Below are 24370 nucleotides of genomic sequence, written 5' to 3' on the forward strand. Positions count from 1 at the left end.
TTCCTGAGCAGCTAGGATTACAGGCATGAGCTACTGGCAACCAGCCAATAGGGGATGTTTTTAAAAACATTCAGTAGTTTTATAAAATACACAAAGGCATACAGATACCAAATGGTTTATAACGATACTGTCCAGCAACTCTGGTTTTTCACTCTTGTTGGTTTTCAAAAGAAATTGTGGGGTGCAGGGAGGAAGGGAAGGGATGGGAAGGGGAAACAAAGGAGGAGGCTACAATGCTTGATAAGAAATGTACTCATTATCTTGCCCATGTACTCCTCTGTACAGTATTTTCCAAAAAAAGAAAATGGGGGCGGGGCTTGGAATGTGGCTTAGTGAGAGAGTGCTTGCCTTGCATGCATGAAGCCCTGAGTTCGATTCCTCAATACTATATAAATAGAAAAGGCTGGAAGTGGCGCTGTAGCTCAAGTGTTAGTGTGCTAGCCTTTAGCAAAAGAAACTCAGAACAGTGGCAAGCTCCTGAGTCCTGGTGCCAGGACTGGCACCAAAAAAAAAAAAGAAAGAAAGAGAAATAGGGGCTGGAAATGAAGCTCAGTAGCATAGCCCTGGGTTCAGTCCCCTGCAAAGCATGCACATGTGTGTGCATACACACACACACACACACACACACACACACACACACACACACGAAGAAAAGAAGAAAATAAATATAGAAAATGAATGAAAAGTTTTCAAAATACTAATGGTTATACTATATTAAGAGAAAAAATGTACATGCTAGTGTATATACTTTACACACACACACCAAAATAAATGGTATTTTCATGATTTTACATATTTTTTCATTATGTGTATATGTGTATCTCATAAATCTTTGAGACTCACCACATACACAGAACTACTTTATTGTTTATAAACATGCTACAATGAAACTGTTTATACAGATACCTTGGCATTGTTTTAAGTAAAAATATTTATGGAACTGCTATAATTTTAATTTCTGAAATACACAGCCAAACCACTCTCCAATCACACCTAGTTCAGAAGAAAACAATCTCAATCAGAAGTCCCTTTTCTGCACAAAAGTTCCTAAACTAACCTACTTTGTCACCAATGGCATCATAGAACTGGTAGACAACCCACCGATGGCTGGCTAAGCCATAGCTTTTCTCCATAATACAGGTTCCATAAACCAAATGAGAATATTCTTTATTTTTACACCTATGTCATTACATTTGAAAGGGAAAAAATCCAGATTTAAATTTAAATGCGTGGATGTAAACTTTGGACAAAATCATATGACATCTCCAATCTCTGATTATAAACCAGGGTAACACTGTCTCTCACACACACACACATTACCTCTGTGAGGACTGAAGGAATTCCATTCTCCCTCCTTCAGCCCCACCAAAAGCTGAAAAGATGCTTAACCCCTTAGCATCCAAGATATGGTCAACAAACTGCTATTCTCCTCAGAAAGGCTTTTACTCAGGCTGATTCCCTAGAGAAGGATTTTTTTCATTCTATTGCTTCCAGCACCTTCTTCAGCAGCATTCCACACAGGATACATTACCATGTGCACTTGGGATTTAACTGAATTGCACTGAACTAAGTACTATAACTAATTCAACATCTCCTGTCACTCAGAAGTTAATGCCTTCTCAAGACCAAAGTCATTTTCTTTCTTCTTTTAAATTTTATTTTATTGTAAAGATGCTGTACAGAGGGGTTACAATGACATGAGTAAGACAATGAGTGCATTTCTTGTTGAGCATTGTTACCCCTTCCCTTGTTGTTCTCCCACTATCCCTTCCCTCCCCCACTTCCCTCAGTCCTCCCCACACTGAAGTTGTAAAGTTCATTTCAATATACTGTCTTGTGAATATCATTGTTACAATGGGTCATCCTGTGTCCTTGTTTCAGCATTTTGTTATCCCCCTTCCCCTCCCCAAATTAGACAAGTGTATATACAAGATGCAGGATACCAACATCAAGTACAGTGACAACAGGGAATAGCCTGTAGGGGGAAGAACATAAAAGGAAACAAAAAAAATCGCATAGTACTTTAAAAATAACAACAACAAAGAAAGAGCTCTTGTGTCCATATCTGGGGGTTCATGTCACTTAGCATCATCTTTAGGGTCATATGTACATACATAACTTTTGAGCTTTTCTGCTCATCTGGTAAAATTATCCTAGACATATACTGATTATTGCAAATGAGGGAAACCATGGGACCTATATTTCTTTGTGTCTGGCTTACTTCACTTAATATGATTTTTTCCAAGTCTTTCCATTTCCTAACAAATGGGATGGTGTCATTTTCATGGTCATTTTCAATCCTCTCTTAGAATCCTTGGTCTAGGATCTCAAGCTGTGGTTAGAATTTCAGACCCTTTATTTCTGTGATAAGTCTTGCTACAGTCACTAATTACTATGTACTTACACATTTTAACCAGAAAAGTCGCAGCAGTAACAACAATCTGCAACTTTAAGCATCCTCAAGATAATCCCCCTTATAAAACCAGCAGGAAATAGTTACTTAAAGTTTGCACTTTGTTAAACCTAAAGGGCCTCACCAATAACAAAAACTATTTTCTTTCCATCTCAAAAAGAACACAGTAAGCAGATTGAAAAAATAATTCCTTTAATGCAAGTTAGCCTAATACTACTATACATTATTTTTTATATAAAGTACTAATTTAGAAACTTTATGTAAAAGCATTCCAGAGGCTTTTTATTTTTGAATAAAATTAGAGATCAGTAATTATTTGGGCAGATATTAAATTTGAAGTTCCAGTTTTAAATAGTTATTGTATCATATACAGACCTTACTTGACAATATAATCCAAACTTAATGCTTGTTCTTAAACCAATCATTACATTAACATATACAACACATGTCTATATGTCAGTCACATATGGTATCTTTGAAGATTTTTTAAAGGAAATCTGTTATTTCACAGGTTAACATAAAGATGTAAAAACAAGAAAATATCCAAAGATGTACTATTCTAAATTTGATGAATATACTTCATACATCTTTATTGCAAACTGAGACAAAAATGTGGGTTCTACTAATGAAAGCAAGTTCTAAACACTCTTTGTTCTTGAATTGGTTCAGGAATTAACAAGTTGATAGGCTTTTGCTTCATTTACAGTCAAACTAGTACAGTCTGGAATATTCACAAATACAATTTTACCATAACTTAAACTTCAGTGGTTTATTCTTTCTGTATCCCTGACTCTAGTGCAAAAAGATTTCTATTCAAAGTACAGGGTAGTAAGCAGGTTATCCTCGCCTGAGCCATGTTTGTTTCAACTCTCAAACACAAGACCAACACTATCTTCCTAAGATAATGCACTACACTCATCAGAGGGTCATTCTGTAATTAGGCTTCAAGATGTTCTGATCACCAAGAGAAAGAAAAAAGGAGATTTAAAGGAGTTACTGGGTTAAGAAGCATGGCATCATATCTGATTCATAGAGACATAAATGAAAGCTTATCTATGGCTTTTGATTTTAAATGAATGTTAAAAAATAATTTCACACTGTATTTTTTTTTATGAAGCAACATTTTCTAGGAAGGGGTTGCTCAGGAAAGAAGGGACCAGGTAACAAATGTGACAATTTCCATCAAGGTCCACCCAGGTTAAAAGATTACAAGGAAATCAGGAAGCAGATAAGCTGTCCTAAGAACTGGGCTCTCAGGAACATGTATCCTTACCTAACAAAACTGCAGAAAATAGTCTGTGAATCTAATAGTGTAATTTTAAGCCCTGATCAAAGCTCAGTAACAGAATCCGCCTTTTGCTTTATTCCAGAGGAAGGAAATGTCTGAATTTCACCAAGACTACATTTAGATTTTTTTATACTAAAAACAAAATTATAACTAGCACACAAAATAAAACAAGAATCTCACAAGAATCTAAACACTGCAATATAGAGGTGCCTTTTTAAAAAAACATTTCCTTTTGTATTTTTATGCATTCATAATTCTTAGAGTCACAATTAAGACAATACATAAATGTATAGTTTTCACTTTCTAATGTAATTATTTTAATGTTTTCACAATGACCTATTAACAACCTCACAAATACAAAGATAAAAACAGAATAGTAAGTTTAAAATACAGGTATTATTTTAATTATACTATAAAAGTGTCTAATTTTTCTCTTAATGATAACAAGGATCAAACCCAGGAACTTGCTAGGCAAGCACTCTACCACCGAGTTATATTTCTAGCCTGAAAAATGTCCAACTTTCACAAAACAGTGGGCAAAAGATCATTTCCCCCAAGGAAGATATGGAAGTGGCTAAGAAGTTTACAGATTGAGTAAATAGGTCAACTATAGAAAAGTAAATTCTATAATTACTATTTTTTCTGTATTAAAAAGTTATATAATAGTGTGATTTCATTGGGAATGCCAAAGTACACAGATCTGTATTTTTCATAGCACAGTCAAGTTTTCAAATCATTGCATACAAATGGTAATGACATTCAGACTAGATAAGAAATAAAGCTATCTCTACTTGCAGATGACACATCTGTTATAGATAGAAAGTCACACATAGACTTAAGGAAGTCACACATATAATAAAAACTATCAGTTACAACAAGTTGGACATGGATGCAGTAAACAGGTCATTATACAAAAAGCAATGGAATTTCTACATATTTTTAATAAATAATTCAAAAATAAAATGAAAAATTCAATTTACAAAGTCAGCAAAAAGAAAAGTATTTACTCAGAACAATATCCAATATTCTTTATAAGTTTTTCAAAAACTCTCAGCAAACTGGGAATAAAGAGGAACATTTTTGTATCTAATATAATGAGAAAAAATCCAAAATGACTTAAAAACAGAGCCACATAAAATCCTGCAAAAAAATGTTTACTGTAGCCTTCTTTATAACTGCCTAAACTTGAAAACTATGAACTATCACACAATGGAATATTAAGTAATGACAGGAAATAAAATATCACACACAAAAGGACATAGAGGAATTTTAAGTGAACATTACTAAGTGAATAAAACAAATCTGAAAAGGCTGCATACTATGGTTCCAAGTATACTATTCTGAGAAAAGTAAGCTATAGTGAAGATAAAATGCCAGGGATTTAGAAGGATGGTAGAGATGAACAGTTAAATCCCCACTGAGTTTTAGGACAATGAAATCATTTTGTATGAGAGCATAATGGTAGATGGATGTTATATCTGTCAAAGCCCATACAATATATAACACAAAAAGTAAACTTACTATAGATTATAAAGTCTATAACATATCAATATTGGCTCATCAATACTAATAAATGTATCATATTATCATTCACAACCAACCTATGGAATCAGCCTAAGTGTTCAGTAATGGCTAAACAGATAAAGAACACGTGGTGTACATATACAATATCATATTACTCTACCATTATGGGAGAGAATGATGGAAGAGGTGACATTAAAATGTAGTACCATAAATTGACAAATTGAATTGAAATTTTTTTGTACAACTACTATAAGAGCAAGAAAATAAATGGATGAATGAAATTCTGGCATTTGCTGGAAAATGGATAGAACTTAGTACCATAGTGTGAAATATACCAGTTCCACAAAGACAAGAATCACATGCTGTCTCTCATTTGTGACAGCTAGGAGAGAACAACATGCATATACATTAAAAAAGAAGTCATGAAAGTAAGAGAGGGAGTACTATAGAAGTGAATAAGAAAAGACAAGGGAAGTAAGAGAATAAGAGTAACACAGAGGTAAATACAATCAACGCAATTATTTTCTCCTTTTTTTCTTTGTTTTTTTTGTCCATATATTTTTTATTGTAAAATACTGTACAGAAGGGTTACAGTTACATGAGTAGAGTAATGAGTACATTTCCTACCGAGCATTGTTACCTCCTCCTTTGTTTTTCCCCTACCATCCCCTCCCTCCCCCAGAAATTGTAAAGTTCATTTTCAACATAGTGTCTTGTACATCTCATTGTTACAATGGGTCAACCTGTATCCTTTTTTTTTTTACTTCTTTTTTTTTTCAACCTGTATCCTTAATTAACCATTTTGTTATATCCCTTCCCCTCCCCAAATTATAAAAGTGTATATACAAGATGCAGGACACCAGACTTAGATACAGTGAAAACAGGAGTTATACTGTGGGGGAAGAACATACAAAAGAATCACATAGTGCATTGTAAGTACATTAAAAGTAAGAAAGAAAAAACCACTTGTGTCCCTGTCTTCGGGTTCATTTTGCTTAACATCATCTTATTTGGTCATATGTATATAGCTTTTGACCTTTTTTGCTTGTCCTAGACATGTACTAGTTACTGCACATAAGGGAAACCATGGGACCTGTGTTTCTTTGGGCCTGGCTTACTTCATATATTTTTTTCCAAGTCTTAACATTTCTTTCTGATTTTACTAGCATAAACTGATTGCACAGAGAGGTTTCATTATGATATTTACATGCATGCATAGATAGAATGCATTTTGATCAAATTCACCCCAATCCAAGAACATTATATACATGTATGGAAATGTCAAGATGAACACTCTTAATACATGGCAATAAATACTTTTTGTATGTGCCAGACTAATGCAAGATAATAATATTCAGGAAACTGTATTATATGGAAACTCTAAACTTTCTCCTCAATTCTTCTATAACCTACCCTGAAAAGACTATTTGCTTTAAATTAAGCAAATAATGTAAATCAATTTTTAAAACTCTAAATAATGGGGCCGGGTGCCAGTAGCTCACACCTGTAATCCTAGTTACTCAGGAGGCTGAGATCTGAGGATCACGGCTCAAAGCTAGCTCGGGGCAGGAAAGTTTATGAGACTCTTATCTCCAATAAATGGCTCCGAAAACTGGAAAGTGGCGCTGTGGCTCAAGTGGTTGAGCGCTAGCCTTGAACTGAAGAGCTGAGGGACAGCGCCCAGGCCCAGAGTTCAAGCCCCACAACCAACAACAACAACAACAAAAATCTAAATGATGCTCATAAGGTCTACCATTCAGAAGAGGAAAAAAGTTGTAAATGCATTGGGCACACTGGAATTTGCTCAGGACTGAGCAGCTCAGGGTTGTGGAAAGAAGAGCAGCTGCTGCAATTTTCAGATAACCTCTTATTTGGCTGCTCCTGAAACAATTGTATTTACTGTAAATAACAAAATTCTATTCCTAGTAATACTCTGAAATTATCCTCCTTATCTGCAATTAGCTTTAACTATGGGCTCTGGAAAGCTTTTCTGTCTTTTACACAAGTAACTGAATTAGATTTTCAAAAATGTTCCCCAAACCTAAACACCATTCTCCTTTGTGACCAGCTCTGTCTCTCCGCCACCCTGCCTGGCTTACCATCCACCTCTGCTCCCTCCCAGCTGTGTGCTGCCTCTCCCAGTATCTTCAATGCTGGCAGGTGCCTGAATATAATATGCACAGGGCCTCTGCAGTCAGGGACGATGCAACAGTCCCTTTACACTGAAGACAACACCACAGCAAGGAGCGATTTCCAAGCAGGGTGTTTTAGAAAATGAAATATGAGAAGCTGCATGTAGGCTAAAGTATATGTGTGTGTATGTGTGTGCAGCTTTCTGTGTATCTGTGTATATGTGTGTCCTCTCTCAATTCTGTCCTCCATCTCCCTACGCTAACTGCTATGTTGACTTAATTCTCATGGTTTTTCCTTACACAGTAACAAACAATTACCACTAGCAGCTCCACCAGCAGCAGCTCTAGCTTAATGAACTGGCCGTGACTCACCAGGCTTGTCACGTGCCCACAACTCACGCAGTGGAGTCACCTCCCCTGACCACAAGGCTGAAAACCAGGCAAGGCTAAGTGCCTAGTGACTTATTAAAGGGAGGCAGAAGAATAATGAGTGGACAAGGTCAACGGATAGCCACCACTCTATTGGCTCTCAGTCTCTGTGGGTGCCTCCCTCCCTCACAGGCCCTGCTGACAGCTTTTGTGTGTACACGGTGCCGAGTTCCCCACCAAAAAGCAAGGAGAAACCATCTACACATGGAATCTCTCCCTGAACAATGGCCTTCCATAAAATGAATGACTTCCCACCTTACTGCCACTCATGGACTTACGCATGCTGTTTCCTTCTAGTTCACAGAGTGGCTCTTCTGCATTCATGCAAATATCTATTGTTTTCTGGACATTTCTCTCCCTTTGTCCTCTATGAGTACCTTAACACCGAACGCATGCTACTGAAAATCAGTGTGAAGGTAGCTTCTATTTGAGGGAAAAAAGGAGTACTGACATCTTCCCCAGCAAGATATATGCACAGCCAGAAGGACCTCAAGAGAAATGAGCGTTTGTGTCTCCTGAGAGTACCAACGTAAATGTGTACACAGTTAGAAGTAGCATAACCCCATGAGGGCTGACGTGCCTTCCCTCCAAAATAAACCAAGACCATTAAGGCAGTGCTGTGCTGTCTTCTCTGAGAGAGGAGAGGAACAATTAGAAGACAGCACAGAAGATATGAAGAAAAGGAAAGAAAGAGACAGGAGGCACTACACCAAATATACTGCCAAGATAGATTGCCATGTGATGCTGAGAATCTTTCAATTAATGGGGAAACTACTTAGGGTGGTCCACAATACAACATTTTGTTATTTTGTACTTTCTTTGGAATGTCTTATACCAACCTGATTATGCTTAAGTTATCTGTCTGCTTTTCACAGGACCTTTCTTTTATGGATTTTCCAACCAGCAAAGGTTTCTGTTCCACGGCTGGGCAGGTCCGACCACAGCATGCTTGGCTAGAGATCGTAGCTCACCCAAAGCAGCTCCAACCTGGAAGGGGCAAAGGCCAGAGCCATTATAAGGATTCACGATTCACAATCTCTCTTTCTCTATCTCTATCTGTGTATCTATCTTTCTGTCTTTCTCGATCTTTCTCATACATGATTGAGAGGATAATCTCCAATACCTTCCAGAAGTTTAAAATCATTAATGAACAGAGACCACAGCTTATATAGCATCCTAAAGACAAGTTGAGGCTCTTCTGAGAGTAGGATTGAAGTAGTTAACAATTATTGAAAAGATTTGCCTGAATGATGAAGTTCTGTTTGTGGAAATTTTTAAAGCCAGATGTTTTAATTAACCATGGAAAACAGGCTATAACTAAAATTTCTTGAACACACTGATCTGCCCATGGAAAACCACAGGAATGTTCTGGCAGGCCTCAGTCTGAATTCTTAGGACACGGAGGCCTGGAGCTATTCCCCTTAGGAACTCAAACAGAAAATTAACTTGCTCAATATGTTTCAAAAAGTACAATGAAACCCAGACTTCATCTCAATCAAACATGAAAACATTTCAGGACTTCAAAGGACACAGAAAGACAAAAAGGGAAGTGGGGGGGGGGGGAAGATCCGTAAAAAAAATTCTAATGGCTTCAGAATTCAAGTACATTTATATTGCAAAACTATATAGTTGCAATAATCCAAAGGGGAAAATGAATTATCCTTCATTTCCTAACAGAGGAAATTATATACTAAACCAACATTCCACAAATATCATAAGTGCCATCAAATGTATATCTGTGGAAAAATAAAGTCCCTTAAACATTCTACTGCCAGGCCTAGGCTTGAGGAATCAGGAGACCCAGAAAAAAGTACTAAAATAAGTTATGCCAGCTGATGTGGCAGCACGTAATTGTGGCATCTCAAATGAAGTAACCTTACAAAAGCAATTAGTGCAGAAGCAGAGCTAATAAAGAAATAGTAGTTTGTTAACCATAGCAATTCTTATGGCAACATCTATATATGCTAAATAATACAAACCTTTTCAAAATGCAACAGGAAAAATGTTAGTAACAGATACTGCTGTACAATTCTATTATTGTAAGTCAAAACAGTACCCCATCACAAAGTGTGCCAAGCATAATATTACATCAATCTCTACTTTCCCTTGAAACCTCAGTCTCCAGGAAGGTATTAAATCTGTAGGGTACAATGTTGTTCTATAGTCTGAGTATGTATAATCGAAAGAAAACACAGGGCAAATAGTAGCATTTCTGGAAGCTATTTGTATTTCCTTTATATTTCCTATAATGTACATTGATTACAGAATTATAAATTTTAAATATGGATATTTAAAAATATGAGAATAATCAAGTGTTGGTGGCTTATACCTATAATCCTAGTTAATCAGGAGGCTAAGATCTGAAAATCAAGTTTTGAAGTTAGCCTAGGTAGGAAAGTCCATGAAATTCTTTTCTAAAAATATTTTTTATTGTAAAGATGATTTATAGAAGGGTTATAGTTGCATAAGTCAGGTAATTAGAACATTTCCTTTTGAATAATGTCACCTCATTCTCTCCCAGTTTTTCCTTCCAACATAGTGCCTTTTCCTTAGCTGTACAGCCAGGAAGCAGGGATGTGAGTCCAGATCACTGGCCTCTGCCTGAGCCAATCGCTCTTTCCTCCACAAAGGCATTTAACATGCACTCAGAAATGGCATCTGTATGAGTCCCACACAGGTTAAATTCATATCAGCAAAGCCAGAAATCAGACAGGAATGTGTTCCGCCAAAGCTGAAACCCAGGCAGGAAGAAAGGTGAAGACAACCCCAGGCTAAAAAAGACCCAACTCTGCTCCTAAAGTGTGCAAAAGAAGAAAACAATGGTTGCACTGTAAAGCTGGAAGCAGGTGTCTTCAACAGAGACTGCCTATCAAGACGAAAGCTTTCTCATCTTAGTACTGGCCCTCTTAATACCAGCACAATCCTCCAGCTCCAAGTGGGATAAAAAGTTTCCAACAAGATAAAACTAGACCGGTACCAGCCACCTACAACAGACAGGAAGGACAAGCGTCCTGTTTTCAGAAATAAGTGATTTATGGCATCAAGTTCCAGCCCTTCCCAAAATGATTCAAGTCTAAGGAAAACACATTAATGGCTTCAAAATCAAATCACCAAGAATGAGAATAAAACCGTGATTCTAGTGATTCACACTTTTTCCTTTCCTTCATAATTACTGCTTTGAAATGGTGCTCACTTCTTCATTAATATCTACCTGCAGTATTCACACCAAACCAATCAGAAACATAACAATCTCACAAATGGGACTAGCCTGAGAAGTAAGGAGGGCAAAGTGGACAGATGGCAATGATCAACTTAGAAATGCTTCCTGAAAGGCTTTCATTGAACTTCATCTCATCAGCCTTTCCCTACTGCACAGCTGGACAACAAAGGCCTGAACTGTACAGCTAATAAAAAGAGCCGCATTAGGGATGATGTGATCCAGCTTTGTCACAGCCCAACACACACAAAGGCTCTCTCCCTGGATGAAAAACAAAAGGCTTGCTTTCCACCCCAAACTGCTCCTTAAATCCCCACTGTCCACCATGGCCAGATTCTACAGAGAACACAATATCAATTGTGATTCATTCCCTTCTATACTTCACTTCTAACAGTAAAAATTAATGTCCACAGAGAATAAAAGAGATGTGATTCTTGGTGTTATTTCACAGAGAAATCTGAGCTTTGTGGAGAGCATTGTTCAAGTAACTCTTTAAAATCATTTTTAAGACAATGATGGTAAGTTTAAACTTAGAAATCTGGTGGAATAAACTCAACCACAAGTTGAACAGAATCTTGCTGAAGTCACCAAAGTATCTTTCTCAATAGAAGACTAAACAGAATCAGATGAGTGTTAGAGGTTTTGAAATCCATTATGGCTTGGTACCCTGGCAGTGTGATGTTTGATCTCTGGCTTCAGTAAATGGCTATGGTGGAATGTGGCCTGGGCACTGCCACCCTTTGAGAACCTTAAATGTTTGCCCATCTTTTTCCCCCCTAGTTAAATATCACAGGGAAGGGAGGGTTCTGCTTCCTGAACCTGATTCTAGACATATCAACAGAGCCAATTCAATACTGCTAAAATGTCTATCTCAAAATGACCAGGCAGAGAAAGAAAGGAAGTGCTGGTGACTATTGCCATATAGAGGTGAAAATTTAATTTTAAGTTTAGATTCTGAGTCTTGGTTTTCTTACATCTTAAAATGTTCTAGAGAGGGGAGAGATAAGTTGTTTGAAAGAAAGTGGGCTAGTTTAAAAACTAGCCAAGGGCTGGGAAGGTAGCTCAGTGGTAGAGCGCTTGCCTTGCATGCATGAGGCCCTGGGTTTGATTCCTCAGCACCACATAAGCAAAAAGAAAAAAGCCGGAAATGGTGCTGTGGCTCAAGTGGTAGAGTGCTAGCCTTGAGCTGAAGAGCTAAGGGACAGTGCCCAGGCCCAGAGTTCAGGCCTCATGACCGGAACCAAAAAAAAAATTTTTTAAAACTAGCCAAAAAAGAAATGGCACAGCCCCTCATCACAGAAAATAAAAAGGGACCTATCATGAATACCTCAAACAATGCCTAACAATGCTGTAGCTGATGCTGAGGTTGGAAAATGCTTCACATTATAAATAACTTCCCCTATCATAAGCTCAAATAAAGAGGGCCATCACTGTGGAAAAGGAGGAAAAGTAATGTTCATCATTGTTCTGAAACAAGCAAGGAGGAAATCAACAGATTTAGAAGCTATGTGTTCCAGCTCTCCACCTTAACATCCAAGGCTTTCTGATGTCGCTACCTTGCTCATTTTTATCTTTGTCATTTGTCACATGGGGACAGCACCATCAGCCAAACTTCCGTAACTGTCCATTGTCAAAACCTAGTAGGGAATCAATACAGAAATGATAACTATGGTTATAATTGGATCCATCCAAAATATTTAGGAAAACTGTGATGCTGCCAGACAGCACTATGAATGGACCACGAGAAAAGGAGACCTGATCTTTCCAGGGCAGACCTTCATTAAGGCATGCTAGAACCTGCTAAGAGACTGGATCTAATCAGCCTATCAAACAGGTGTCAGGTAGTGTCATCTTACAACAAATCCACAACAAAGTTTATCAGTGGAAATTGATAAATGCAATAATTAGTTCTGGTTGCTTAATTATTGGAAGCTCATTCATTTAGTACATTTTGTATTGAGCAATTATTACTGGCCAAGTACCATTCTAGGTGGAAGGGATCTAACACTGAAGAAAGTTTCTGTCTATCTAATGTGGCTGATATTTCCGTGATTCCTCAACCACAGAAATGTAAAATAGGTGTAACAAATACATGCAAGCAATCATGTGGCTTTTGCTGTAATACAATGTTTTGGATTTTTTTTTAACCAAAGCCTTCACACAAAAGCTTTACAAGAATATTCTAAATGATTTGAATGTGATATTTTATTTCTTATTTCTAGGCCACATTTTACAATCTACCAACTAACTGCCCCTGTAAGAAAGGTGCCCTTGGGCTGGGAAGGTAGCTCAGTGGTAGAGCACTTGACTTTCATGCAGGAGGCCCTGGGTTCAATTCCTCAGCACCACATAAGCAAAAAGAAAAAAGCCAGAAGTGGTGCTGTGGCTCAAGTGGTAGAGCGCTAGCCTTGAGCTGAAGAGCTGAGGGACAGCGCCCAGGCCCAGAGTTCAGGCCCCACGACCGGACCCCCCCCAAAAAAAAGAAAGGTACCCTTAGGTTGGAGGGATTACTGTGTGTGTGTGAGAGAGAGAGAGAGAAAGAGAGACAGAGAGAGAGACAGAGAGAGAGAGAGAGAGGGAGAAAGGGAGAGAGGGAGAGAGAGAGAGAGGGAGAGAGGGGGTGAAGGAGGGAGAGGAAGAGTGGGTGTGTCTGTTTTGACATGGACCAAAACATTTTCCCATATTTTTCTCCAAGGAAAAATAATCTACATACATATATCCAATAACAACCCCAGTTTTAACAAGGGGAATATCAATTCTTTTAGAAGCATTTCCTGTAGACATTTTTTAAGGATTAAAAAAAATTGAATTATTTATTTTAGAAATGAAACTCAAGCTCAATGTCAACATGCCAAACATCTGTCTTAGCAAAGTTTCTATTTCTAAAAATTCTACTTTTTTTTTAAGTCCTGAGAACTAGGCTGTCCAGAACACTGTCATCTCTGTTATTCAAAAAGTCAATATGGGCTGGAGGAAAAGGGACAAGTGAAGAACAAGAAAAGCAAAGAAAGGTATGGGAGTGAAAATTCATGCATTAATCTGTGGGATTAACAACCCAAACCACACACACACACTCTATGAGTACCCAGAGTCAGTGCTCTAAATATATAATGAAGGAGGAAGTAAATGAAGTGACTGAGATGGGGATTGGGGATGAAGCTTCGTGGCAGGCCAGGGATTTGATCATGATGCATTTGACCAGATGCTACTCAAGTCTAGACAGAGCAAGGATTCCTAAACATGAGGAAATACAAAGCAGGTGTTCCACAGCAGGCAGGTCTGAGGTAGTGTCTGGGAATCTGTCCCCAAATGATGATAATGCCCAGACATGACCCAACACTGACTTACTGGTTATTTACTGAAAGATACACTATAAACTATATAGTTTAATTTAATAGGGGTAATTTTTTTGTTGAGTGCTTTCCACAAACCCTCACATTTATCCAGAGGTAGGCTGGGTTGTTGTCCTTGAACTTTTTTGCTCCTAGTACTCTATCACTTGAACAGCAGCTCTACTTCCTGCTTTTTGTGCTTAATTGGAGATAAGAGTCTCATGGAATTTCTTGCCTAGGCTGGTTTTGAACTGTGATCCTCAGATCTGAACTTCCTGAATAGCTAGGATTATAGGAGTAAGCCACTGGTGCCCCATTTATAGCTGTTTTATTTTTTAATTAATTTTTATTGTGAAAATACTGTACAGAGGGGTGACAATTACATGAGCAAGGTAGTGAGTACATTTCTCATCAAGCATTGTTGCCTCCTCCTTTGTTTCCCCTTACCATCCCTGCCCTCCCATCTGCCAATCCTGTGTCTCCACAAAGTGGTAAAGTTGGTTTTTTGACATGTCTTGTACATCTCATTGTTGCAATGGGTCCACCTGTATCCCTATTTAAACAATTTATTTTTTCCCTTCTCCTCCACAAATTATACCAACATCAAATACAGTGAAAACAGGGGTTATACCATGGGGGAGGGACATACAAAGCAACAAAGAAATCATCTTATAAATATGTTAGAAACAAGAGCAAGAAAGAAAAACCACTTGAGTCCTTATCTTGGGGTTCATTTTGCCTAACATCAACTTATCTGGCTGTTTTTAAATGAGGGAATGTAGTAGAGCAGCCAAATAACCCTGTTGCTACATGGCTTTTAAAACAAGGACCAGGACTAAAAACAGGTTTTATCTGCCCTATATATTCTTAATTCTCTGATCTGGTAATCTATAACAAGCTAAGTCTCTTCTACTATTGGCTAAAGATGTCACATGATTATTCATGTCAATACTAGGCATATTATACATTAGTTTTTACTCTATTACATGAATCCCCATATTCAATAATAAACTGTGTATTTAATAGGATATTATAAGCCAGAGCTGGTGGCTTACACAGGAGCCTGAGATCTGAAGATCATGGTTCAAAGCCAGCCCAGACAGGAAAGTCTGTGAGACTCTTGTCTCCAATTAACCACCAGAAAACCAGAAGTGGTGCAGTGGATCAAAGTCGTAGAAGGCTAGTCTTAAACCAAAGAGCCCAGGGATAGCATCCAGGCCTGGAGTTTTTTTTTTTTTTTTTAATTTTTTTTTAATCAGGCCTGGAGTTTAAGCCCCATGACTGACCAAAAAAAAAAATGTTGTTAAGATCTTTTATTAAGTAGGGTCCTTAGCCAGGTGTCAGTGGCTCAGGCCCACACTAGTTCCTCTGGAGGCTGAGATCTGAGAGATCTGAGGATCATAGTTCAAAGTCAGCACAGGCAGGAAAGTCCCAAAGACGCTTATCTCCAATTAACCATTAAAAAGCTGGATGTAGAGCTGTGGCTCAAGTAGCAGAGCACTAGTCTTGAGCTACAAAGGTCAGGGATAGCCCCAAGGCCTAAGTTCAGCCCCAGGACTGGCACTGGGGAAATATGTGGTCAGCTCTAGAGTTCTCTTGCTTTCCACCTTAATGGCTGGAGATGTCAATGGCTGAACTTCTGCCTAGCATGCACAAGGTCCTGGGTTTGATTGCCAGCACTGCAAAAGGAAAGAGGAGAGAATAAATGCTTCCTCTTCAACAGTAGATCTCTATTTAGAAGGAAGCTAGACAGTAAGGTCCAGGTCATTAGGAACTAATGCCAAGACTAACACCTTTTTGGAAAAACATGTTTGCTGTGATTTCTCTCTCCAGACTGTCCTGCCACTACTACTGTCACTAATACCCTTCGAAGCCCAACCCAAACACTACCTCCTTCATGAAGCCTCCCAGATGTCCCAGGAGAAATAAGTCTTAAACTGGGTGCCAATGGCTCACACTCACAATCCTAATTATTCAGAAGACTGATATCTAAAGGATCACACTTCAAAGCCAGTCTGTGAGACTCTTATTGCTAGTTAGCAACCAAAAACCTGAAAGGATTGCTGTGGCTCAAGTGTTTGCATGCTAGCCTTGAGCACAAACGCTCAAGGACTGCACCCAGACACTGAGTTCAAGCTCCAGGTCAGGTGTAAGGGAAGAAGAGAAGGAGGGAGGGAAGAAGGAATCTTGAAAACAGTGATTTTTCAATGCTTCTCCTATCAAAGAGAGCAAACTGATGTTCACTTCAGTAATTCCAATACCTTGTCTTGGCTGTGTCCCTGCAGCATTGCCTCACCCTTCTCTTAGGTGATCTGACTTCTAATTCTGGTTCGCCCCAGCTCTCTGAAAGATCATTTTTAAGCTCCATCTTTCTATGTGACCACAAGAATATCAAGATGTTAAAACCTGAGCGACTTCTAATACATGGTCAGGCTCAGGGGGTCAAATGTACTACTCTGATGAGTCTCATCTCCCCATCAATATACCACTTGCTGACTGGACATTGACCTACATGCCAAGCACCACACTTAGTCTCCAAGATGGACTTCTACTGCACCATAGCCCCTGGGCTTCAATACCTTTCATGCTCTAACTATATGTTGTATTCATTTCCCAGAGACACATTTCTTCATGTACTCACACTGGTAAAATTCAGATGTATGTTAGGAAAGTTTCTTTAGAATTTGTATGCTAGAAAGGTTTCTTTAGAATTTGGCAATGTTTTTCTTAAAGTATTAAAAAAAATACAGCGTTGATTTCACAAACAATGGCATGTTACAGTCACTGCATAGCAGTACTGTCCAACAAAACAACGTGGTTTCATTTTAACAAATAATATCTACCAGTTTCTTTACTTTCCATTTCGTTTTCGTTTTCTTTTTTCATTTTGGCTAGTTTCAAGGCCTGAACTCAGGGCCTCCCACTTCCTTAGGTTGCTTGCTTACAATTGGCTCTACTATCAAAGCCTAGCTATTTGCTGATTAACTGAAAATGGAGTCTTGCAGACCTTCTTTCCTTAGCTGGCTTTGAACCTTGATCCTCCAGGTCTTAGCCTCCTGAATAGTCAGGATTACAGAAATGAGGCTCTGGCCCGTGGCTGCATACCACTTCCTTTTGCATCTCAGCCCTTTCGTATGGAATTGCTTTTTTCTTCCTGAAATATTGCCCTTAAGAAGATTTTTGAAAGGTTTGCTGTCATAAAATTAGGTTGAGTTGCTCCAAAACTATACATTGGCCTTTTTTTTATAAGTGACAGATCTGATACCATAAAATCAAGTTTTCTTTCAGCTGTTTTTGGAGTCTTCATGCAGGGTCCAACCACTTGAGCCATGCTTCAACCTCTCTTTTAGCTTTTTTCCTGTTTGCTCTTTGGAAACTTTGTCTTTTGTGTTTGCTTCCAAACAAAGCTCTCAGCTTTGGTTTTGCCTTACTATTTGAAGACTGATCTTACCAAAATGGGAACTTTAGAGATATCTTCATTTCTATGAGTCAAGATGTACATTTAAAACTGTTTTATTCAGAATACAGTGATAATAGGGAAGCGTGTCACATTATCCCGTCCATCACTAAACAATCTAAGCAACATTAGTCTTCTACTCATCTTCCCCTAAATTTACTTTTCTTCCTTTTATCCTCTCATTTGCTAAATAGCAACCATTAATTCTCACCCAAATCTTTAACCCGAACTGCAGGTACCAATGATTCCTCTCCTGTCTGCTCCACCCCATGTGCAACTAGTCTCCAAGCTCTAACTTCTTGCATGACCAAAAGTGGGTTTATGCCTGGTGCAGTGGTCCATGATTGTAATCCAAAAATCCAAACTACTTAAGAGGCAGAGATCAGGAGGACCAGTTTAAGGCTACCTTGTACAAAACAAACAAACAACAACAAAAAAAAACCTACTGAAATTCCATCTCAATCAAACTACAAATTCAATGTGATATTTATTTATCTATCTATCTTCATTGATCATTCATCATTCTTCAAGGAAACAGAAGAGGCAATCCAAAAACTCATATGGAACAATAAAAGGCCCCAAAAAGCAAAAACGATCCTTAACAGAAAGAACAGTGCTAGAGGAATGTCAATACCAAATTTCAAACTCTACTACAAAGCCATAGTAATCAAAACAGCTCAATACTGGCACAAAAAGAGACCTCAGGACCAAAGGAATAGAGTTGAAAACCCAGAAATGAACCCACAGACCCACAGCCACCTAATCTTCTAAAAGAGAGCTAAAAAAAAAATAGAATGGAAGAAAGATAGCCTCTTCAGTAAATGGTGCTGGCAAAATTGGTTAATCACTTATAGAAAACTAAAGCTAGATCCCTATATATCAGCCTGCACCAGAATCAACTCCAAGTAGATCAAAGACCTTGGAGTCAAAGCAGACACCCTGAAAACATTACAGGGCAGAATAGGAGAATTCTTAGGTTTCCTTGGCACAGGCTGAAATTTTCTTAATAGAGACCCAGAAACACAACAAATCAAAGAAAGGTTGGACAAATGGGATTGCCTAAAATTCCAGAACTTCTGCATGGCAAAGGACATAGCTAGAAAGATCAATAGAAAGCCCACTGATTGAGAGGAGATCTTCACTAGCCATACAATGGACAAGGGTCTCATATCTAAAATATACTGGGACTCAAAAAATTAAATCCCCCAACAACAAATCCTCAAAGAAACAACTGCCCAATAAATAAGTTGGCTAAAAACTTAAAGAGAAACTTCTCTGAAGAGGAAAGAAGGATGGCCAATAGACACATGAAGAAATGCTCAACCTCTCTAGCCATAAAAGAAATGCAAATCAAAACAACATTGAGATATTACCTCACCCCAAACAGATTGGCTAGAATCAAGAACTCTAACAACAGATGCTGGAGGGGATGTGGACAGAAGGGTGGGAGTGTAAACTTGTCCAACCACTTTGGAAAGTAGTATGGAGGTTCCTCAAAAGACTCCACATAGAGCTCCCCTATGACCCAGCAATCCCACTTTTGGGCATTTACCCAAATGATCACAAACAAGACCATACTAAAGCTACCAGCACAGCTATGTTTATTGCAGCATTATTTACCATAGCTAAGATATGGAACCAACCCAGATGCCCCTCAGTAGATGAATGGATCAAGAAAATGTGGTATATATACACAATGGAATTCTATGCCTCCATCAGAAAGAATGACATTACCCCATTTGTTAGGAAATGGAAAGACTTATATTAAATGAAGTAAGCCTGGCCCAAAGAAACATAGGTTCCCATGGTTTCCCTTATTTGCAATATCTAGTATATGTCTGAGACAAGCAGAAAAGGTCAGATAAGATGATGTTAAGCAAAATGAACCCCAAGATAAGGACACAAGTGGTTTTTTTCTTCCTTGCCATCATTTCTAACATATTTATAATGTACCACGTGATTTTTTTTGTTGCTTTGTATGGCCCTCCTCCACAGCATAACCCCTGTTTTTACTGAATTTGATGTTGGTATAATTTGGGGAGGGGAAGGGAAAAAACAAATTGTTTAAATAGGGATACAGGTTGACCCATTGCAACAATGAGATGTACAAGATGCTATGTCTAAAAACTAACCTTACAATTTAGCAGGGGTGGAGAGTAGTTGTGGAGGTGGGAGGGAAGGGATGGTAGGGGAAAAACAAAGGAGGAGGCAACAATGCTTGATAAGAAATGTACTCATTATCTTGCTCATGTAATTGTAACCCCTCTGTACAGTATTTTCACAATAAAAACTTATTTAAAAAAAAGACAGTCATAGTGGTATGCACCTGTCATGTTACCTATGGAAGCTTTAAGTAGGACAGCACTCCAACTTGGTCCAAGAGACCCTACTGAAAAAATAACTAAAACAAAAGATCTAAAGCATGACTCAAGTGGTAAAACTCAAGGTCCTGAGTTCAAACCCCAGTACCATAATCAAAAAAGTGTATTTGTACTTTCACTTCTGATTTGGTAGCACAATTTTAATCATGTAGTCAAATAAGGCAGAGTAAGGTCTAGATCACACATTCTACTCAATGAAGGTACTTTGTAAGAAGGAAGTTTAGGATATAGTAAATGAACAGGAAGAGCTGAATTTTCCTGGGGTAACAGAAGAAATGGCACATTAGTTGTAGAAACAAAACACCACATTTGAGTAGATGTTTAATTATAGTCAAATGAAATCACCTGTCATAAATTAATGATTAAGTTGGATTTTACTGGGTTTGTAATTTTCAAATCTGTCACTGTTTTATAGTTGTATTAGATAGGCACATAAGGCGTTTACACCTAGTTTTTATGTTCATGCATATTTAAGCTGCTCCATAATAAAAATATTTATTACTGAGGACTTGTGAGGCATTTTTCCTTTAAATAAAGAGGTCCATAAATTACTGAGATTTAATGCACACTGGCCTTCATACACTTTGCCACCTTTGGTACATAAATGGCAGAGAGAAATGGAACAAAAACAATCAAGAAGAAATCATTTGTTCAACTTCAGTTTCTCTCCAGTTCTCTAGGTACTGAGTATGTCCTTGTTAATTGATCTGTGGAGGCACTGGGTTTTGTTTCTTTGTTCTAACGGAATTGCTTTCTAATACTTAGGAGGACTGGATCACAGCTCAGCCTGGCTCTCAACATCACTGACTTCTACTCAAATTTATAATGTAACACAAATGTACCTGGCAAGAGTACAACAAATAAAAATGTGTCAAACAAAACGAGTCCTTGCCTTAAGGAAGTCTGTTTCTTGGCTAGGTTCAATCACCGGGAATCAGCATTGTTCTTCTTAATGACTACAAGGAATTCCCATCATTCCTTTCTAAGTTCTATTTTCTTCTTCTTATGAACCAAACTACCACTGCCAAGATTAAACATGGGCTCTCCAACACATGTCCATGTACACTACCTTGAGCTTCTCTCTTCCAGCACTGACTCACTAGGAGCCAAGAATGCAGTCATAGCACAACTATGCCTCTTGTGGGGGTGGGGGTGGGCCCGCGGGGTGTGTGTGTGGTCCTAGGGCTTGAATTTGGGGCCTAGGTGCTGTTCCTGAGCTTTTTTGCTCAAGGCTTGTGTGTGTGTGTGTGTGTGTGTGTGGTCCTAGGGCTTGAATTTGGGGCCTAGGTGCTGTTCCTGAGCTTTTTTGCTCAAGGCGTGTGTGTGTGTGTGTGTGTGTTGGTCCTAGGGCCTGGGTGCTGTTCCTGAGCTTTTTTGCTCAAGGCTAATATGCTACCACTTGAACCATAGCTCTACTTCCATGTTTTTCTTTTTAGTGGTTAAATGAAGAGCCTCAGGAACTTTCCTACCCAGACTGGCTTCCAACCCTCATCCTCAGATCTTAGCTTCCTGAGCAACTAAGATCACAGGTGGCACCTGACACCATGTCATTTGTTCTGGACAGAGGGCCACATGGGGGCCTGGAGCCCCAGTTCTACCTAGTCTTGCCACACCATCCAATTATCTGTCTTATGTGATTCTTTTTAAATAATAAGTACTTTCAGCAGTACTTCAAGTGAATGAGTCTGATCGTTGTTAAACTTTAAAAAAAACCTAGTCAGCTGGTGGCTCACCCCTATATATCCTAGCTACTAAGGAGGCTGACAACTGAGGATCACAGTTCAAAGCCAGCCTGGGCAAGAAAGTCAATGAAGCCCAGAGTTCAAGCCCCATGACTGACAAAAAAAAAAAAAAGTAAGTCAATGAGACTCTTATCTCCAATTCACCACCAGAAAGCTGGAAGTGGAGCTATGGCTCAAAGTGGTAGAGCAAAAAGCACAGGACAGCACCTAGGCCCTGAGTTAGAGCCTGATGACTGACAAAAAAAAAAAAAAGCAAGCAAGCAAGAAAGGAAGAAAAGCTTATTCCAGAATTCTTAATTTTGAAAGTCTTTTTAAATTGCAGGCATTAGGGCTTGGAATGTGGCTTAGTGGCAGAGTGTCTAGCATACACGAAGCCCTGGATTCGATTCCTCAATACCACATAAACAGAAAAAGCCAGAAGCAGCACTGTGGCTCAAGTGGTAGAGGGATAGCTTTCAGCAAAAGAGGACTGAGTTCAAGTCCCAGGACTGGAAAAAATAAATAACTGTGTATATGTATATATATATATATATATATATATATATATATATATATATATATATTTGTAGGCATTAACTTGGGGGCAGGCTGAGAGTACCTTCTGGTCTAACAAGAAAAACAGGACAGGACATTCTCCTGATGACTTAAAAATAAACTAGTGACTTCAAATAACTCTTCAGTATTTAAGTCAATATTTCAGTATTTCTTAAGTTCAGGTACCAGGTTTTTGGGATTTGAGGTTTGTTTTTTTTTGGGGGGGGTTGGGAGACAGACAGAATACCATCTTGTATCATAATGGCTCTAAGGCTGCTAGGTGAGCACCATAAATCCATTCAATGTTTCTAGAAATGAAACAAACTTTGTGCTATTCGACCCAGGCAAGGAAGGAAGACAAGGAAGGAAGAATGAGAGAATCCAAAAACCATACTGCCCAGTCAGGCTAGACAGACTGCCAGATTAGACAGACATGCTGTTACCCTTCAAGCATGTAGAAAAGTAGCTGTCCTGGAATAACATTACTCCTCAACTCTAGCCTAATAAACTATGCTGCAAGCTGTTGCTAAGGCATTTTAAAACCAACTCAAAGCAGAAACAGAGCTATCACCAACCAGTAGGTGAAATCAAGTCACAGGTTAGAACAGGGTTTGGCAGATGTCAGGCCCTCAAGAGATACTTGATAACTTACGGCCTAACTGGAAGTCCATTTAAGCACAGGGGTAAAATCATAATTAATGTGATCCTATCCCATTCTCACTGTGAGTATTTCCTCAGGGCATGTGTAACAGCTGAGTTAAAAATAACAATAACAACATTTGCTGGAAGGTTCATCTTCTAGTTAAACCGTTCATATATTGAACAGTATGGTTTTTATTAACTCTTCTCAGACTTTGTCAAAGAAACCTGAACTTTATATAACTTAAACCAAGCAGTGTGTACAGAAGATCAAATACCAGAAAGGATAGACAGGGGAAAAAGGGGGGGTGAAATATGAGGTATAATTAATGAAGACAAAAATTAAAAGAAATCAGGAATCAGTAAAAAAACAAAAGTGACTGCTGGCTTTTTTAACGAAAGAGAAAGAAAGAAAGAAAGAACGAAAGAAAGAAAGAAAGAAAGAAAGAAAGAAAGAAAGAAAGAAAGAAAGAAAGAAAGGAAGGAAGGAAGGAAGGAAAGAAGGAAGGAAGAGAAAAATTACGAAAGGAAAATTCTTCAGAATCAGAGCTCCTGGGTCCACTGGGGTAGGAGGGATGTCCTTGGGCTCAGTGTTGACACCACTTCACTCACTCACTCATCTATTCCTCTTTACTTCTTTCCTTCCAAGGGAGCATGTATCAGTTTCAGTTATTTATTCAAAAGAAAATTCTCAGGGCTGAGACTTTAGTTAAATGGTAGAGTACTTGTCTAGCCTGCACAAGGCCTTGTGTTCAATCCCAGCACTAAGAAAAAAAAATAAGAGGGAGGGAGACAAAGGAGAGAGATAAGGGAGAGAGACAAAGTGGGGGGGGGACAAAAAGGGAGGGAAGAAGGAAGGGAAAAAGTGAGGGAAAGGAAGACGAAGGGATGAGGGAGAGAGGGAGGGAAGGAGGGAAGGAGGGAGGGAAGGGGGGAAGGAGGGGAGGAGAACAAACACTTCGCAAATTAATATCCACTTTAAATTGAGGATGAAGTTAGTTCATGGGCTTTAGACTCCAAAGGAAATGGGTTCAAATCCTGACTGCATCACTTATTATGATATGCTCTTGCAATTCATTTAACTTTCTGAGTCAATTTCCTCTTTAATTGAAACAGGGACTGTGGCATCCACCTTGCAATAAGAATCTGGAATTAAGTGTCACAAAACACTTAACACCATGCCTGGCATTTAGCAAATGGCCATTTTTAGTTTTTCACATCTGCTGCATTTACCTGAGGGCTTAGAATTTTCTGGTTTGGACAGGAAGTACTGAAGCAAGTT

The 24370-nt window shown here is 38.6% G+C and overlaps 1 protein-coding gene across 6 annotated transcripts in view; it reads right to left on the reverse strand.

Annotated features, from left to right (window-relative positions):
- Positions 1–24370, reverse strand: part of Apbb2 (amyloid beta (A4) precursor protein-binding, family B, member 2) — a 278787-nt gene that overhangs the window by 215441 nt on the left and 38976 nt on the right. For all 6 annotated transcript variants that reach the window (XM_013009102.1, XM_013009101.1, XM_013009104.1 and 3 more), the window contains exon 2: positions 8626–8773. The gene's annotated coding sequence lies outside the window, so the exon portion shown is untranslated. The remainder of the gene's footprint in view (positions 1–8625; positions 8774–24370) is intronic.

This window comes from Dipodomys ordii, unplaced genomic scaffold, assembly GCF_000151885.1.
Source record: "Dipodomys ordii isolate 6190 unplaced genomic scaffold, Dord_2.0 Scaffold8, whole genome shotgun sequence".
In the NCBI taxonomy this organism is placed as follows: Eukaryota; Metazoa; Chordata; class Mammalia; order Rodentia; family Heteromyidae; genus Dipodomys; species Dipodomys ordii.